Consider the following 20,419-nt stretch of genomic DNA (forward strand, 5'->3'; position numbering starts at 1 on the left):
TTCCCTCTCCCTCTGCCCCTATGCCCCCACCACACATGCTCTCTCTCTCTCAAATAAATAAAATCTTTAAAAAAATAAAATAGCTAATCCAACTGCCTCTGTATTAACTTCTTCTTTTGTAACAAGCAAAAGAATTTTCATGTTAAGATCAATTTTAGTTTGCTGAATTGTTTCTACAAGAAAGTAATGTTGAAATAGAATCCTATAATTAGTTTGACAACAAATTATTATTAGATTATGATTAGGTTCAAATACAAAGGTCATGAAAAGAAAGCTGACTGCTAAGATGAAATAAGACAAAAATACCGATAAGGGCAAAATAAAAAGATTATACGTATTATTACTATATTCTCAAATTTCTTTCTAAAAATTCAAATATATTTGAATTATGTGTTTTAAAGTTTAAGAAGAGTAAATCATTTTTAGCAGTAATCTCTTTCTATGTTTTGGCTTTCTAAATTATAAAGACCTTTATTCCACATTGGCATCAGTAGCAACGTCAGCGAAGTTCTACCATGAATTCTGGAAGGCAGCTCACAATGGAAATTGCATTTTTCCCTAAAGAAAGACATTTATAAGGTAATTAGGTATTTAAAAACTAAGGAATATATCAATTTCTGATTGGCACCCTATGGGATCATTCAATTATCTCACATACACTATTATGTTGCAATACCGAGTTTTTAAGATACTATGTGCCATACTGGATAAGGTATTCTACCTTGTTCCACAAGCATGTCACTATTTTAACTAAAATACAGAAAACTGGAATTTCAATTCATATTTGTACTTGATATATCTTTCCCAGAAATATTTTTTTTCTAATCTTCACTATTCTGTATGCTAACATATTTCTTTAAAATGTCAAAATAGTCTACTTCTAATTCTGAATTATAATTTATAATAAAAATATTCCTAATGAACTTTTAAAGGCATGAAAATGAGTACTATTATACAGTAAGAGGGAATAAGGCTTGTAATTAACAGCATAGACTCTAGACCCATAGTGTCATACCAGGTGTAAAACGATCGGCAAGTTTAACTTCCCTTAGTTTCCTTGCCTGTAAAATTGGCATAGAGTTGCTGATGAGACTTAAATTGACTAAAATATGTAAAACATTTAGCACTGTGCTGATACCATTTTCATTATTACTTCAAAGATCATTAAAATTTGTTGGACAATTATGTTTATTTCTGGGCATAAAAGGTATGTGTGACTATGATCCCGGGTTCAAGAAACTCTTAAAAATACCATTCTGATCTGGGGTGCCTGGGCGGCTCAGTCAGTTGAGCATCTGCCTTTGGCTCGGGTCATGGTCCCACAGCGTGCTGGGATCCAGCCCCACGGCAGGCTCCCTGCTCAGCGGGGATGCTTCTCCCTTTCCCTCTGCCCCTCTCCTTGCTTGTATGCTCTCTCTCTCTCTCTCTCTCTAATAAATAAATAAAAATCTTTTTAAAAATATCATTCTGATCTAATACCTGAACATTTTTAAATCTCTTTATATGTCACTCATATTTATAGCTATAATCTAAGACATCATATTGTCCCAAGTTAAATTCTCATCCTATAACATTAAATGGTCAAGTACATCAGAAGGAAAAGTAGGTAGAATAATGGAAGGGAGGGGATGTAGGAGGAAAGAAAGGAAAGCAATACATAAGGAAAGAGGAAGGGAGAGGTTGAGGGAGGAAAGTAGGAAAAGGGGGACCTCACACTTGTGACCGCAACCTCATATTTCCACGAGCTACTGCCACCCTATCACACTTTCCCTTTATAACCAAATTTCTTGTCTCCAAATGATTTGTTTCCATTTTTTTTCTTCCTCTCCCACCCCTCATCACTCCAGTGGACCCATCATTTAAGATATTAATTTTCCTTTCAGTTACTATTAATCAAATGAACACGTCTTACTTGATCATTCTTTCTTTAGTTCTCAGGAGCACTTGCTACTAGTGCCCCTCCTTGTTCCTGAACCTCCTCCGTTGGCACTTGCAATACCATTATCTCCTAGATTTCCTCCTAACAGTTTGACTATTTTGTCCTTGTTTTCTTTTCAGATTCTTTCTCCACTCAATCTTAAGTTTCATTGTTCCCAATGTCCACTTCCCAATATCCACATTATTACCACTTTGAAAATCCATTATTTAGATTATGACCTGTAAGCTAATGACACCTAAATTCACATCTCTAAGCACCAACCACGTGCAGACCTCCAGATCCATATACTCAACTTTAACTACCAGACAGTTCCATTTAGGCTGTCTAGCAGGTATGTCAAACTTACCCATTATCTTACATAAAGCTGCCTTGCTTCATGTTTTCCATCTTAGTTAATAGTACCCCAAAGAACTATTTGCCAAGCCAGAAATTAAGTGCCAACCTCACTCCAGTCACACTTTGTTACTAACAGTTCTAATTATGCCATACAGTTCAATACCTCTATGACCTCACAATATACTGCCTAAGTAAAAGTTATAGGTGTGGAGTCAAAAATGGATTCAAATTTAAACAGTAACAATTTACTCGTCATGCAGACTTGGACAAATTACATAAACCCCTCTAAGCCATTGTTTCTTCTTCTGAAAATGGGGAAATAATGTGTAGCTCAGAACAAAGCTATACAGCTTAGCTCAGATGATGTATATAATCACTTCATTGTACCAGACAGGTACATGGTAAATATTCAGTAAATGGAAGTTGCCACTGAAATTATCATTTGTCAACATTCAAAACAAGCTTATCCAGGAATCTTTTCACCTGCTCCATTACCACCCAACCATAATATAATTTAAATGTCCCACTATCAACATATGACAGAATTTCTAAGAAATAACTATAATTAAAACATTATATATAATAATGGGATACAAATAAAGCAATGACTAGGAAAAAATCTATAGTCTTGAACACTTCAATCCATTTTTTAAAAATCAGTGAATTAAATTCCCAGGTCATAAACTAAAAAGAAACAGTAAAGAAAATTTAAAAAGCACAATAAAGAAAACAAAGATAATGCAGACAGAAGTAGATTAAGAAGAAAAGTAAATCTAATTAATCTATCTAATTTCTAAAAAAAATCCTGAATTTCTAAAAAGAATAAAAATAGTACTTAATTAATTAAAAATAAAAAAGGGGAAGTACAAATACACAAATTAAATGACCAGGCGAAAATAAAACAAAACAATTTTTTAGTAATAAAACTCCTTTGTAGACTTCTAAGTAAATTTGAAAAATCTAGATAAAATAAGCAATTTTCCACAGAAATACAGCTTATATAAGTTGTTCTGATTAGAGCTAAAAACAAAACAAAACAAAACAAAAACACTCAAAAATAGAACAACTGCCTTGGGGAAAAAAGTTAGGCACCTACCCCACAAGTAAAGCACTCAAGAAAATTTCTACCAAAAACTCAAAGAATGGATAATCCAATGCTCTAAAATTGTTGCTGAACATTGAAAGTAAAGGAAAATGTCAAAATGTCATTAACATTACATAACATTAACACAACACTGATAGCTAAGCTTGATAAAGACAGTACAAAAAGAATCATTAGAGATTTTTAGAGTATCACTTATAAATAATGACAAAGTTGTAAATAAAATATTAGTAAAAAAATTCCACTACCATATTGAGAGAATGACATGCAACGAACAAGTCAGATTTGTTCTAGTAATGCAAGGCTGGTTCACTATAAAGGAATTCTTTAACAAAAATTTCCATATTAATATATTGGAAGAGAAAAATTATATGATTATTTCCAAGACTCTGAAAATGCTTCTGACAAAAACTGAATACCCATGTCTGTAAAAAACACTTTAAACAGGAATTGATGGACACTTTCTTAACATGATATAGGCCTTAGTCCTAAAGTCAGCTAAACAACTAAAGTTGTTTCCTATATGAATAGGAGCAAAACAAGGATGACTACTATCTCCATGCCACTGAACATTCCACTAAAGGCATGAGCCAAGGTGTTAGACAAGAGAAATTAAACAGAAGCATAAAAATAGGAAAAGGAGGAAAACTATTTCATGTCCCTACTAACTAAAATAATACATACATTCAGTAAAGGAGCAGGATATAAACTTAAACACAGCATACAGAAAATAGCATTTACTTGTAAAAACATTAACCATTTAGAGTATATAATGGTACAGAAGAATACTATTTTCCATAGCAACAATGATAAAATAGTTACAAATTTAAGAGGAAATACGACAAAAACATTTAAAACACTTCTAAAAGACTCAAGGATAGACCTGACAAAGGAAAAGATCTCTTGAAGCTGGATAGGGAAACTAAACATCATAAAGATGTCAACCCTCCCTTAGTTAATTTATTAGTCCTAATATAATTCCAATAAAAGTATCAATAAGCTTTTTTATAAACGAACTAGACAAATGGACACTAAACATCACATGGAAAAGCAAAAATGCAAATATGGGCAGGAAAATACTAAAAATGAAAAAGTATAAGTAGAATACTACCCCCCTCATTATAATATACTAAATTAAACTATATTCAAACATACTACTGACCTTATTAAGACATACTGTCTTTTAAATTATATTAGCACATATGATAAACCCTTTATAAATAAAACAGTGTATTTATTTGGTGCAGCAATAAACGGACCAGAAGAATATACCAGAAAGTCCAGAATAGACCCATGTATGTATGAAGCTTAGATATATGATAAAAGTGGCATTTTAAATCACTAAGGCAAAGATGGGCTTATTAATAAACAGTGTGAGGACAACTGATAGCCATTTGGGAAAAGATGAAATTAGACTCATACTTCACATTATAGACAAAAAAATAAACTCTAAATTGATCAGAGATTCAAATACTTAAAAAATTAGACCATATCAGTATTAAAAGAAACTATGAGTGGGTTCCTCTTTATCCTGGGTGTAAGAAAGGGCTTTTTAACCATAACTTGATTCCAGACACGATAAAAAAAAATTAACAAATTTGACTATAGAATATATACAAACTTTTTGGGTATCAGAATTATCTTCAATAAAATTTTAAAAAGCTGATAAACCAAAAAATATGTAGAATCTGTAACACAGGTAAGGGTTAATATTTCTAATATATAAAAAATGCTTAAAACTTAAAAGGAAAATATTAGAAAAAAAACAGCCTATAGAATAATGGGCAAAAATGTAAACAGACAATTCACCAAAAAGAAAATATACGAACAGTCCTTAAATATATGAAGAGACGCAGACATATGCACCTGCTCATTTGTCATAAACACAGGGAGAAGAAAACCAAAACCAGTGAGACTGGGTGAAAGACAGGTGGCATGAAGTGGAAAGACAGAAGAGAGAAATGGTGGAAATATCTTTTCTATGAGTGTAGTTTTTTAATATGGTTCTGATTTCTGGAACCATGTTAATGTTTCACATCCTCAATAAAATAAAAATAAAATCAACAAGCAGGGGAATAAGGGGATTGAATCCTAAAATAATATATAAAGAGTAATAAATGAACTAAACCATATTTCAAATGAATAATCTTATCACACCATAAAATGTGGGAGGGATAGGTGGGGAAAAGAATTAACCCAAGTTAGTTTGGGACACAGTATTTTGACTATACGTCCTCAGTGTAAGGAACAAAAAGAATGCTAAATAAATATTGAGAAGAGGAAGAGGAAGAAAAAAATAAGAGAATGAGGAGGAAGGAAAAAAAGAATAAATATAAAGCAAATATGGTAACATGTAACATCTAAAGAAAATCGATGAAGGATATATGGGAATCATTTGTCCATGTCTTACAGCTCTTCTGTAAGTCAAAATAAAAAGGACGAAAGAGCAAAAAGGGGGGGAAAAGAGAAATTATATAACAGAAAATACACAAGAGATCTGAAGTATTGCTCTTAAGCGAAAAAAATACCTAGTCTAAACAAAAGTCTTGTCTATGCAAAGTTGCTAAATAAAGACTCGGTATCACTAAAAACATGTATGGGAATACTCCTAGCAATACTGTTCATGATGGCAAATAAGTGACAACAGCCTAAATACCCACTGACAGTTGAATAGCTAAATGAGCTGTAGCATAATCATACACTGGAATATTTTACATCAGTGAACATAGAGAAACTACAGGTACATGCAACAAAATGGAGGACCCGTAGAAATGTAAATTTGGGCAAAAAAAGTAAATCGTAGGGAGTTCACACAGTATTAACCCATTTTTATAAGGCACATAAACAAAACTCTTTAGAGATATATACACATATACAATAAAACTGTATTTCACAAAAGCGAGGAAAACATAACTCAAAATTTAAGACGGCGGTTCCCTTTAGAAGAAAGCATATGAATAGGACAGAAGAAGAGTACTAGAATTGGTAATGTTCTAGTTCTTAAATTAAATGGCAGATTCATGAGTGTAATTTTCAAACATAACAAAAATAACTAACATATGCCTAAAAATTTAATTCCGAAGACTTCTTGTTTCAATGCCCTTCCTGGTTGTATTTCTCAACCCTCATGAGCTATATTAACCTACTGATCAAAACTTGCTCTAGGTAAGTAAGATAGGAAAAAACTCTAATTCAAACTAAAGATAAAGAGGGACAAACTAGTTTACTAAAACAAATTATGCTTTTATGAAAAGATGTCAAGAATCAGCAACCACCAATAAACACAAGATTTGAAGGCATGAGCTTCTCCGGCATCCTGCTAATCTCAATACTTATTCCAGAAACAAGGAAAGCTGAACCTAAAATGCCTAGAATTTACATGTGCTTTCAACTATGAGGCATTTGTGGGATTTTCAGGAATTTGTTTAACTAGATAATTTAAATGTTTACTGAATATATCATAATCCATGTCCTATTTAAAAAATAAAATGAGAAAACAAATGAGTTGAGCTGTGCAAAAAAAAAAAAGAACATATAAATGTATTACTCTCTAAGTGGAAACTAGATATTTTCAGTTAAGCCTCTAAGTTTTTCACTACGCTAGAATTCACACATCTTCCCTACATTTTAGGTGACTATCCAATAACAATAATTTACCCTCAAAAAAAGCCACATTGGTAAATACTATCCACATATGCAGACCAAAATTATTATTCAACAATAATGATGGTACGCGTTTTATATATGCCTGCTTAACAAATGGGAATTTTTAAGCTTAATAGTAGAAAATTACAAATTCCAATGTGTAAAATATAATTATCTTCTCACCTAGACAAGAAAATATAACTTGTAAAGTTTCAAACTGCTACAGTATTCTTTGGTCTATTAAAAGCTGACTGGAGGGGGGGTGCCTGGGTGGCTCAGATGGTTGGGCATCTGCCTTCAGCTCAAGTCATGATCTCTGGGTCCTGGGATAAAGCCCTATATTGGGCTCCTGGCTGGCTCAGCAGGGAGCCTGCTTCTCCCTCTGCCTCTCCCCCAGCTTGTGTGCTCTCTATCTCGCTCTCTCAAATGAATAAATAAAATCTTAAAAAAAAAAAAAAAAAAGTTGACTGGTATCAGGCTTCATGTCGAAAATCTTTATAAGATCGAGTGCACCCAACAGCCAAATTTTTTAAAGTAGAAATCTACAAAATTTTGTTTCTTTGGGTATTTTGTTTGCTTGCTTTTAAAGCTTAAGCAAGAGTACAGACACAGTTTGCTTCATTTCAAATGTGAAATCCTTGATTTTCTAAAACAGAGAATACAAGGTCAGCATACACTCTTTTATAGGTATAAAGCTAATCAAAAGTGCAATGAATGGCAGTTCTTCATCTTTCACTTTGTAACGGTAATCAGCAAAGTCACTGGGCATTCATTTTTCATTGACAGACCTCATCTAAAACACAAAAAAGCCCACTATGTCAGAACACTGCATAAGCAAAGGAGGACCAAGTTTCCAAATAGTATGCAATTTTTTTCCAGTAATTTTGCCTGTGGTCAACTCTGTTTTGTTTACATAAGCATAATAACTCTTGTAAAGTCTAAACAAGAAACAGGTGTAAATATTCATGCACTTTTAACTACACCCAAAGAAACCTGTTAATCTCTACCAATGCTTAATAATTCAAAAAGAAAACACCAATAAAATGATAAATGGTTTTACAACTTTTAACTTAAAAAATATTTTTGGACTTTAATTTTCATTCAGACATTCTTTTATCCAACCCAGGCCCCTCCTTTACACCATCTTTTCATCTCGCAGAGGCTGGTGATTACCTTTTACAAATTGTCATCTCACTGAAATCCTCTGATACCCTAATTTATTTTCAGGTCTATGTATGAACCCACTGCTTCTGGTTCAGGGCTCATGGCTGAGACTCTGAACCTCACTCATGTAAACGAATCACTCAGTTATGGAAAACAAAAATTATGTAAAAATTAAGGAAGATCTAAATGGTACATCTAAATATGAAGGTTTGTTAGCAAATATAAAATAAGTGGATAGGTTGGGTTTTTTTTAAGAGGCAGAAAACAGGATTAAAATCAGTGTTTAAAAAAGTATTACCTCTATCCAAGAAGGTTCTCTCCAAGAAATGCCCCTTGATTTATTATTTAATGGATTGCAAGATATTACCAAGGATACCCAGGTTAGAGACTTAAGGAGAAAAATATAATAGCTTTAAAAAGGCTAAGATATGGGGCACCTGGGTGGCTCAGACATTAAGCGTCTGCCTTTGGCTCAGGCCATGACCCCAGGGTCCTGGGATCGAGTCCCACATCAGGCTCCCTGCTCAGCGGGAAGCCTGCTTCTCCCTCTCCCACTCCCCCTGCTTGTGTTCCCTCTCTCGCTGCCTCTCTGTCAAATAAATAAATAAAATCTTTAAAAAAATAAAAAGGCTAAGATACAGGAACAAAAGGAATAGGAATGGTTGTTTCCTTAATAAAAGAGAGATTACAAAATTGATTACATTTCTACCACTTTAGTTATTTTTAATTAGTCTCCAGAGTATCCTATAAATACAGGCTCCACCTCTCCTTGCTTCTTTGAGGAATAGTGGTGTGTTCCTAAGAGCTATTTTGGCAACACCATATACCACAAATTGTAATGAGCAATTTTTAGAATTATGCAGATGACTAAAAAAACTATGTTTTAATTTATAAAAGAGACAGAGATAGAATCTTTATATACAGAGATAGAATCCTCATAATCCATCACTAGAATGGTCAACACAAATTCATACCATATAAATAAAATTTTTTGAACAGGGATATTAAAAAATAATCTATTTAGATCCCCACTACTTCTTCATTATCATTGCAGGAATAAAATCCCACAGCATCCAAGAAATAAATAAAAATAAAAACAGAAACACACTAATAAAATGCAAACAATTATCTAATGACTCTAATAACTTTGAAAAATATGAAAGAAATATCTCAGAACCATAAATATATCTTTAAGCCAAGTTACTATCTGAGATTTTTTTTTTTCTTTCAACTCGGGCTCACACAAGGTGACCAAACATAAGCAAATTCTAAACAATTTCCAAAGAGGAAGAAAAAAAAAAAATCACAACTTAAGTTAAAGCAATATGTTAAACTGATATGCTGAGGAAGTTTTTGGCTCCCCAGTCTATGGAAGCTGGTCCTTTAGAGTTTCTTTTAGAAACCAAAAGCAAAGGCAACAAAAGCAAAAATAAACAAGTGAGACTAAACTATAAAGCTTCTGTACAGCAAAGAAAACCATCAACAAAATCACAAGACAACCTACCAAATGGGAGAAAATATTTGCAAATCATGTATGTGATAAGGGGTAATATCCAAAAAATATAAAGAACTCATATAACTGAACAGGGAAAAACCAAACAACCCATTTTAAAAGGGACAGAGAATCTGAATATACATTTTCCCAAAGAAATATACAGCCGCCCAACAGACAGATGAAAGGTACTCAACATTACTAATCATATGGGAAATACAAATGAAAACCACAGTGATATATCACTTCATAATCTGAATAAGCAGTAATATTAGAATGGCTTTACCAAAAAGATAAGAAATAACAAGTGTTGAAAAGAATGAACAGAAGGGAACCCTTGGCACTGCTAACAGGAATGTAAATCGATACACCTACTATGGAAAACAGTAGGGAGGTTCCCAAAAAAAATTAAAAACAGAACTACCACATGATCCAGCAAATCCACTTCTGGGTATTTATCCAAAGAACACAAAATACTAACCTGAAAAGATATATGCACCCCCATGTTCACTGCAACATTATTCACAACAGCCAGGACATGGAAACAATCTAAGTGTCTGTCAATAGATGAAAGGATGAATGGATAAAGAAAATGTGATATGTGTGTGTGTGTGTGTGTACACATATAAGAGAATATTATCCACCCATAAAAGTGAAGGAAATCTTGACTTTTGTGACAACATGGGTGAATCTTGAGGACATTATGCTAAGTAAAATAAATCAGACAGAGATAGTCAACACCGTATGATTTCACATGTATGTGAAAAGGAAAAGAAAGAAGTTAACAGATACAGAGAACAAATGGTGGCTGCCAGGGGTGGGGGGTAAGGTGAAAATGTACAAATTTCTAGTTCTAAAAAGTAAGTCATAGGGATGCCATGTACAACACAGTGACTAATAAAACCAAACTGCACATTTGCAAGTTGCTAATAGGTCTTAAAAAATATTCACCATAAGTAAAAAAAATAAATAAATAAGTAATCATATATGAATGTTAACTAAATGAATTGTGGTGCAATATTCAGTATTCAGGTATACCTCTTTTTATTGAGCTTTGCTTTATTTCACTTTGCTGATACTGCATTTTGTACAAATTAAAGGTCCATGGCATCACTGAATCAAGCAAGTCTATGGATGCAGCTTTCCAACAGCATTTGCTCATTTCATGTCTCTGTGATACATTTTAGTAATTCTCACAATGTTTAAACTTTTTCATTATTATATGTGTTATGGTCATCTGTGGTCAGTGATCTGCAGTGTTCCCACTGTAATTGTTTTGGGGCACCACAAATCACGCCCATATGACATAGCAAATTTAACCGATAAATGTTCTATGTTCTGACTGCTTCACCAACCGGCCATTCCCCCATCTTTCCCTCTACTCAGGCCTCCCTCTTCCCTAAGACACAACAATACTGAAATCAGTCCAGTTAATAACCCTACAATGGCCCCTAGGTGTTCAAGTGAAAGGAACAGTTGCACATCTCTCACCTTAAATAGAAAGCTAGAAGTAATTAAGCTTAGTCAGGAAGGCATGTCAAAAGCTGAGGTAGTCTGAAAGTGAGGCATCTTGCACCAAATAATTAACCAAGTTGTAAACGCAAAGAAAAATTTTCTTAAATTAAGTGTTACAGCAGTGAACACATGAGTGCTTTGAAAGCAAAACAGCCTTACTGCTGAAATGGGAAAAGTTTTAGTGGTCTCGGTAGAAGATCAAACCAATCACAACATTCCCTTAAACCAGTCTAATCCAGAGTAGGGCCCTAACTCTTCAATTCTATGAAGGATGAGAGCATTGAAAAAGCTGCAGAAGAAAAAAGTGTGAAGCTAGCAGAGGTTGGTGCGTGAAGCTTCAGGAAAGAAGCCATTTCCATAACATAAAAGTGCAAGGTAAAGCTGCAAGTGTTGATGCAGAAGCTGAAGCAAGTTACCCAGAAGACTTGGTAAGATAATTAATGAAAGTGGCTACACTAAACAGCAGATTTTCATTGTAGATGAAACAGCCTTCTATTGAAAGAGGATGCCATCTGGGACTTTCATAGCTAGAGAAAAGTCCATAACAGGCTTCAAAGCTTCAAAGGACAGGCTGACTCTCCTATGCGGGGCTAATGCAGCTGGTGACTTGAAGCCAATGCCCATTTACCATTCCAAAAATCCTAGGGCCCTTAAGAATTATGCTAAATCTACTCTCCCAGTACTCTAGTCTATCAATGAAATAACAAAGCCTAGATGACAGCACGTCTGTTTATTACATGGTTTACTGAATAGAGCCCACTGTGGAGACCTACTGCTCAGAAAAAAAGATTCCTTTCAAATATGACTGCTCATTGACAATGGACCTCGTCAGCCAAGAGCTCTGATAGACTTGTACAATGAGATACGTGTTGTATTCATGCCTGCCAACAACATCCGTTCTGCAGCCCACGGATCAAGGAGTAATTCTGACTTCCCAGTCTTATTATTTAAGAAATACATTGCATAAGGCTATAGCTGCCATGGGTAGTGATTCCTCTGATGGATCTGGGCAGAGCTAATTGAAAACCTTCTGGAAAGGACTCACCATTCTAAATGCCATTAAAAACATTTGTGATTCATGGGAAGAGGTCAGAATATTAACATAAGAGTGTGGAGAAAATTGATTCTAATCCCCATGGATGACTTTGAGGGGTTCAAGATTTCAGTGGAGGAAGTAACTGCAGGCCTGGTGGGAATAGTAAGAGAACTAGCATTAGAAGTGGAGCCTGAAGTTGTGACTGAATTGCTCCAATCTCATGATTAAACTTGAATGAATGAGGAGTTGTTTCTTATTGATGAGCACAGGAAATGTTTTTTTGAGATGAAATTTACTCCAGGTGAAATACTGTGAAAATTGTTGAAATGACAAGGAAGGATTTAGCATATTACATCAATTTAGCTGATAAAGCAGGGGTAGGGTCTGAAAGGATTGACTCCAAATCTGAAAAAAGTTCTTTAGGTCAAATGCTATCAAACAGCATCACATGCTACAAAGAATTGGTTCATGAAATGAAGAATCAATTGATGCAGCAAACTTTGTTATAATATTTTAAGAAATTGCCACAGCCATCCCAACCTTCAGCAACTAACACCCTGATCAGTGATCAGCCATGAACACTGAGGCAAAACCCTCTACTAGCAAAATGATGACATATGACGAGCTGAAAGCTCAAATGATGGTCAGCATTTTTTAGCAATAAAGATTTCTTAATTAAAGTATGTACATTTTTTAGACACAATGCAAATGTACACTTAACAGAGTACAGTACAGTATAAACATAACTTGTATATGCACTGGCAAACCAAAAAATTCATTTGACTCTCTTTATTGCAATATCCACTTTACTGTGGTCTGGAACTGAACCCACTAATCTCCAAGGTGTGCTTGTATATAAATATCAAATTATTATGTTGTACACCTGAAACAAACATAATGTTAAATGCCAATTATACATATACATATACAACTTTTTAAACTCCACTACAACATGATGAGATACTTAAGGGAAAAAAAAGTGCTTGTGCTCTTTTTGGGACTCCTTGATTCACCTAATTCACTTATTCAAAATATAATTGTAGAGTTACCATTATAATCAAGACAGTGAAATCTTTTTCACTGAAGACTGCACAAAAGACTTTCACAAAAGACTACAATCTTTTACATTAGAAATTTACCCTGAGACTATCACATTAGTATTAAAATAATAGAAAATAAATAAATAAATCCTTATCTAGAGTACTTAGTGGTTAGCTATTATGGAAAGACCTCCCATTGTCTGCAGAGTTAGTCTCACTATTGGAGCATCCCAAATATCAAATGATTAAAGTAAAATACTAGTGTGCTACACATAAATGGTGCTTAATAAACCAATTTACTCTAGAGAACTTAGTTAAACATTTCTTGGAAATATTTTAAGTGTGAAATATTTTAAGTATAACAGAAAAGGTATTACCCCAATTAAGGGTAAAATTTGACTCTCATAGAGATATAAAGGGAATGCATGGGAAAGATTCTACTCTATTCATACAATAGGAGAACCAGGCAAATGTTATAATCAGTCGAAGGAAAAGTCAAAATAGCACAAATTTATGCTGAGTAAGGAATGTTAAAATGAATTGCAATGGAAGTGAAATTGGTTTTTTCCCCAAAGGAGAGCAGGAAGTCAGTCAAAATTCTACTAGACATCACAGAATTTACATATCCATCAGTTACCTACAACACATAAAGAGCTGTAAAATGTAAAATAGCTGAAGGTCAGTAAACAGGGCTAGAATCAGATAACCCTGAAAACTCTGCTCCGTGTTCAAAATGCATAGTGTTATTTGAAAACCTTTTTTTCCCTATATAACCAAACAGAATAGCTCAAATTTCTGTTAAGCTAAGTGAAATGAAGAAAGGGGAGAGAACCACCACTGACTGAGTATAGAGTTTGCACCAGACATTATAAAAATATCTTGTGTGTGTCAACCAATTTATCCTTACCAAAACTACCATTTATCGATGAAGAATCTAAGATTCAAGGTTTATCTCTTATGTCCAAGATCTCACAACTAGATCAGAATACATGTCTGTCTGACTCCAAAGCTCACCCTCTTCTTTCCACAATGATTAAAAATTAATAATAAAAAATAAAATTATATTTGTGTGTGTGTTTGTGTGTGTTTAGGATGTAAACCAACAATGAAAAATACAAGACAAGGAACAAAATACAGACCATCTAATAGTAAAAACATAAAGTTAAAAAGGGAGATGAAAACTTAAGAATTTTATAAAACTAATGTTCTCAATGAAGTGTATATTTAAATGATACCAACAGCAGAAGTCACTGTTCTGTTACTAAAAGCCCAAAAAGAAAGAAAAACATGCCTGACTAGCACATATACAGTAATTTAACAACGCCAATTAAAAGAATAAAATAAAACCAGCAGTTCTCAAATTCTTAGTCATATTCTATTCCCAAGAGAAAACAAAACGAATGAAGTAAAACAAACTAGTTTAAAGTTCACATCCGCCTGTCTAGTTAATCAAATGGCAAAGGAAATGTAGCTAGAGTATGGGAATATTAGCGAAATGCATGTCACAATTATTTCTTCTTTCTTCTCTTTCTTTAAGCTTTCAATGTAAAGCTTGCCACAATTTCCATTCTCTTTAAGCTCTGGAGATTATTTTCGATTCTCTCTTTCTTCTGTGTACTTTTTTTTCTTCAACTGCAGATTTCCTCTTTTATGCTCTGAAAGAGCTACGATCCTCATTATTTTCTTCCTATATGCCCATGATGCTCTTGTTATAAATCTTTTTATAATGTATGTTAATACTTTTTTGACTTAATCATTGTGTCTTAAAATTAAAATATTTTTCTTTTCCTGTTTTCTAAATCATAAAATAGAAATATCAACAAAGTTTCACAGCAACATATTGACAGGTATCAGTAGATCCAAACATAATTCCCATTTGCCAGAAGCTAACTCAGCCTCTTAAACTGAAGTAAATAGCCCCATAATAACTTCACAGTTTTCACAAAATGAGTATCATTGTATACAAATGGAACTGTTCCCTTTAGAATTCTGGGGTATTTTGTCCACATTTAGGTCTAAAGCACCTATACTACCCAAATAGCATGCTATATATAAGTGGTCCCATCAAAGTTAGCCAACATCTACATGGCTATGTATATAAAACATGTATGTGGCTTTTATAAACTTTATAGTCATAACAGTTTTCAACAACAGCAAGCAGACCAGCCTACTTTTTTATCAACTGATGAAAATACTATTCTTAAAAAAAAAAAAAAAAAAAAACTTAGCATGCCAACATACTCTTAAAGCTAGATAACTAAAGCCATATACCATCAACCCAAAGTGGGGACTCAAAAGCAAAATCTGAGCCTACTACATATAAACCTCTTACTCTGCCAGACGTCATTATATCCCCTTTTCCAACAAGCTAAATGCAATAGCAGCTATTAGACACCTAAATTCTCAGATTTTCCTCCAAGAAATTGTATATACCTAAATCCAGAAAAAAATATGTAGTTTAAAGATTATTATATTCATTAAAATTGATGAACCATAAAGCTGAAATAAAGTAAAAACGGTTTACATCTCAAAGTTAAAGTAAAAAAGAGGGATATGCCTTCACCTAAGGAATCTCTGTCACAAAGAATCCAATGAAGTGCCAAAGTATACTTATTAGTAAGCGTAAAAGACTTAAACAAAAAATGAAAATTTTAATAAGAAATACAAATGCTGAAAAACCACATACTTAAAAAAAACTCATGAAATTGGTGTGAAGCCTTACAAATTGTTCATTTAAGGGAAATATCAATCTAAGATTTAGAATATTCAGTATTTGGGCCTGAGTAGCTCAGTTGATTAAGCGTCTGACTCTTGATTTCAGCTCAGGTCATGATCTCAGGGTTGTGAGATCAAGCCCAGCGTCAGGCTCCATGCTGGGTATGGAGCCTGATAAAGATTCTCTCTTTCCCTTCCCTCTGCACAAACCCCCTAAAAAAAAAAAAAAAAAAATGCAGTATTTAACTCACCAAAAATAGTGACAGTTAACTGCAATGTGATCTTACATCTATAATTAACAAAAAATAAAACAAAATTGTCTTACATTGACTTGATAAAAGCTTATTTTATTGTCTACAAAAGGTATAATTTAGAAAAAGAAAAGCTTTATTTTCTATATAACTAGAAATATGTTATTGTCTAATACAATTTAGAAAAGGAAAAAAACCTTTGAGATAAGACGTGCACAATACTTTGAATATATATTTATTCCTCTCAGTGTTTCCTTTAAGGAAACTCAAGCCACTCAAGAGAAAGCATGGAATCACAAAGAAAAATTGAGCTTTAAGAACTACATTCACATCCCAGTTCTACTCTTAAGAGCTCATACCACTGGGCCTTGATTTCCTTATTTAGAAAATGAACAAACAACACTATGTTCCTCAAAAAAAAAAAAAAAGAGTATGATAATCAAATAAGATAATGACTGGGGAATTGCTTTAAAAACTAAAGTTACCAAGAAGAATCATCACTTAAGTGATCAAAATATATAGACATACAAAGTCTCCTAAGTAAAAGAGAACCACTCCAAAGGCAGAAAAGACTGAAATATAAAATTTTAATTCATCCAGTAATATATTTAAATAAATAATACAAACAACCAGAAAGAAGACTGGCTGATCAGCCACAGAAGCTTAAATAAAAGGAAAGATATGCAGACAAATTCTGGCAGAGTTCATCTAAGTATTATCCAGGGAAAAGGACATGTAAGCCAACATATTAAATTATTCCACTCCTCTTGGCAAATCCATTTCTATAACGTGAAAGAAACATGCTATTTCACTGTAAGTCATTAAATTCAATTTATTTAACTCCCTTTATTCTAATTCCATGTTCACCACACACCTTTTGATTGTAATGTGGTTAACCATTTGTTCTGCTATAGGCAGAGAATCCATTCTCTGGCAGAGAAATTTCTCATTGTAAATTAATTGACATTCTGGTTCTATGTTTAAGTATCTTAAGCTTAGTCTTTCTCTGAGAGATGAAGCTGCTCTCAATATATTGATAAATATACATTCTAATATGAAAATACATATTTGTATATATAGTCTGCAAGGACCAGTTCCCACCTTTCTTTTTTTTTTTTATTATGTTATGTTAATCACCATACATCATTAGTTTTTGATGTAGTGTTCCATTGTTTGTGCATAAAACCCAGTGCTCCATGCAGTACGTGCCCTCTTTAATACCCATCACCAGGCTAACCCATCCCCTACCCCCCTCACCTGTTTGTTTCTCAGAGTCCATAGTCTCTCATGGTTCATCCTTTCAACACAGACAAATTCAACAAGAAAATAACTGCCCATCTTTAAGGCCTGTTTGAAGAAAGTGTGCCAAAATTCCCACCTTGTTACAATATCCCAATGCCTATAACCAAGACAGCATACAGAAGAAAGTTTACATTTTACAGTTAATGAAAATGAAAAACTCCAAGTGGTTTGCCTAAATTATCCTGCTAAATAGTAACAGATTAAGACCACAGTGGACCTTTCCTCATCCTAATAGCAGTTCTTTCCCTACCTCCCTCACATAATACCATTTGGGAGAATATTCCATGAATCTTTTCAAGTTTATGAAAAGAGTTATGTTTCAGAGATTAAAAATTTTGCTTCACTAGAGGCTATTTACAGGAAGAAATAGTTAATATTTGCTATTTCACAGGGAGCAGTGCAAAGCTCAGGCAAATAAAAAAAACCAACACATTATTTCAGAGTAAATAACCTACTTTTATTTAATCCTCATTGTTGACCATGTAAAACAGTGTGCTACTTTCATCCCAGCATACACAAGTCACAAAAACTAAGTAAAGCCTGGCCATGTTTGCGGGGATGAAGAAAAACTGACTGAAATCACTATTTCTATAGACAGACATTAAGTACAAAAAGGTATAATCACAAAGGGTAAAAGCAGGGAGTGTTAAAAAAGTCCAGGAAACCTAATTTGCATCAAGACATCCTCCAAAGCTATCTGGGTGAGGTATATTTTTATCAAGTAAACAAAGTTTATTAGTATTCCACATATAGCAACAAATATGTGCTTAGAAAATACCCTAAAACAACCAAAATTTTGGGAGAAATGCCTACCTCAGAAATAAATTTGCTACCACAAAAAAAAAGAAAAGAAAAGGTTTGGGATAAGACATCTATTAGCCAATTTAAGGCTGTGAAGTGAGATGACCTATGAATTAAAGGGTTAAATATGTTGAGAATAGACTGTGGTGGGCAAGGGCAGAAGATATGATCTATTTAGCATGGTTTTTCAGTAAACCAGTCAAGAGATAATGGTGACTCAAACCAGGATGATAAGTGTGGAAGCTCTAAAAAGTGACAAAACACTGTATGTATTTTGAAAGGATAATAACAAGATTCCCTGATGGACTGGATGTAGCATATAAGATGAAAAAGAAGAATCAAGAATGACTCCAACATTTTGATTAAGTGAATGAAAGGATGCAGTTGTCAACAACTAAAATGGGAAAGGCTGCTGGTGGAAAAAGTTAGGGGCGAAAAGGAGGAGCTCAGGTCTGGACTTTGCAATAGCTACATCAAAGTCTTTTATTTTCACCTGGACACTTGGACTCTTAAAACTACCTTGGACCATAAGAGGCATCAGATTCATTTATAATATAAAGGATAGAAACACAGCATAAAACAATGTCAAAAGTTTCTCTTTCACAAGAAAAGTTCTAACAGCAATAAAAGGGCTTAGTCTCTTCCCTCAACCCAAGTCCCAGCTCATGTGCAAGTAGACAAGATCCTCACAGGTGAGCGTGAGGCCCATCTTGGCTTAGAAGACAGCTACAAGCCCCATATGAGTCAGTATCTCTTAAAACAATCTATGGACATTGCTACCAAGGTCTCAAACAGACATGTTTAGTTATAAGAATTAACATACCAGGAAAGTCCAAAACTATGCCTTCCAACCAAGTATATACAGCTCATTCACAGAGTTCCTAGAGAAGACATAATTTATTTATCAGGGTCATTTTTTATCCATGAGCACTATTGCCTGGTAACAAGGATGACATTCCACTTCATCATGTTTCCAGGGGGTAGAAAACCAGAAAGTATAACCCAAAAGATGTATCTTTTGAGAAGGATATGTTAATTTAGAATGTCTAAGAGACATCCGAGTGAAAATAGTGGGCAACCTATAGACTATATGAATCTGAAGAGGCTAGAGACTTAAATTAACAATAGTAATCTTGGAAAGAAACAAACAACTGAAACAATAACATGCAGCTTGTCTACTTCTAAAAAAAAAAGAAGAGATTATCAAAATGTGCCTCTAAAAATGTCTCGAGGCACCTGGGGGGCTCAGTAGGTTAAGCATCCGACTCTTGGTTTTGGCTCAGGTCATGATCTCAGGGTTGTGAGATAGAGCCCCACCTCAGGCTCTATGCTCAGCCAAGAGTCAGCTTCCCCTCTCCCTCTGCACCCCCCAAAATAAATAAATAAATCTTTTAAATAAATAAAGTGTCCCCACCCAGTATACAACAAAGTTTATTGTACCCTGCAGAGATATATCATTGCCAATAAACAAACATTAATTTTCATGAAACAATGTGCCATCTACATTTTAAATTTAAAAATCTAAAGCAAAATGGCAATAAAATAAAGACATTCTGTAATTAAAATCGGGTTTTAGAGTTACAAGCAATTCAGGATAATCTTGTAAGACTGGCAAAATTATCAATGATTATACAATTTTCATTTTTCGTATTTCAGCTTCTATGATGAACAGCAGCACTATTCCACAACGCTACTTAAATCGCATTAATTAGATTTAATTTGGAACAGAAAAATGTTTGGGATTGACAGGATGATGGAAACCATTATTAAAGGTTAAAAAAAAAAACCAACTTAATGGTAGCATACAAGACTTCTTTTATAAAGTTATTTTTCACTGTTTTAGTTGTCTCTCACCTTGTGCTATATATACATCTTGACCTATAAGTTATGATACCCTGAAGGCTCCCACTATCTCTCAAAATTTATCTTTCAATTAAAAGGTTTACAACTCCTTTCTATACATACTGTCAAGATTAAAGGAATAGTAAAAAGAATTCAAACAGATTATCTCATTTGTGACATTAAGTTCAGGATGCTATGGGATAAATCAAACAAAAGCATGTCCTTTCAGCAGGAAGAGT

General features: G+C 33.8%; 1 protein-coding gene across 10 annotated transcripts in view; it reads right to left on the minus strand.

The window, feature by feature from the left end:
• Positions 1-20,419, minus strand: part of CCDC91 (coiled-coil domain containing 91) — a 347,484-nt gene that overhangs the window by 241,473 nt on the left and 85,592 nt on the right. The gene's annotated exons all lie outside the window — the stretch shown is intronic.

The sequence above is a fragment of the Mirounga angustirostris genome, unplaced genomic scaffold, assembly GCF_029215605.1.
Source record: "Mirounga angustirostris isolate CCGP_5_RB_7025 unplaced genomic scaffold, mMirAng1.0.hap1 SCAF_5, whole genome shotgun sequence".
In the NCBI taxonomy this organism is placed as follows: domain Eukaryota; kingdom Metazoa; phylum Chordata; class Mammalia; order Carnivora; family Phocidae; genus Mirounga; species Mirounga angustirostris.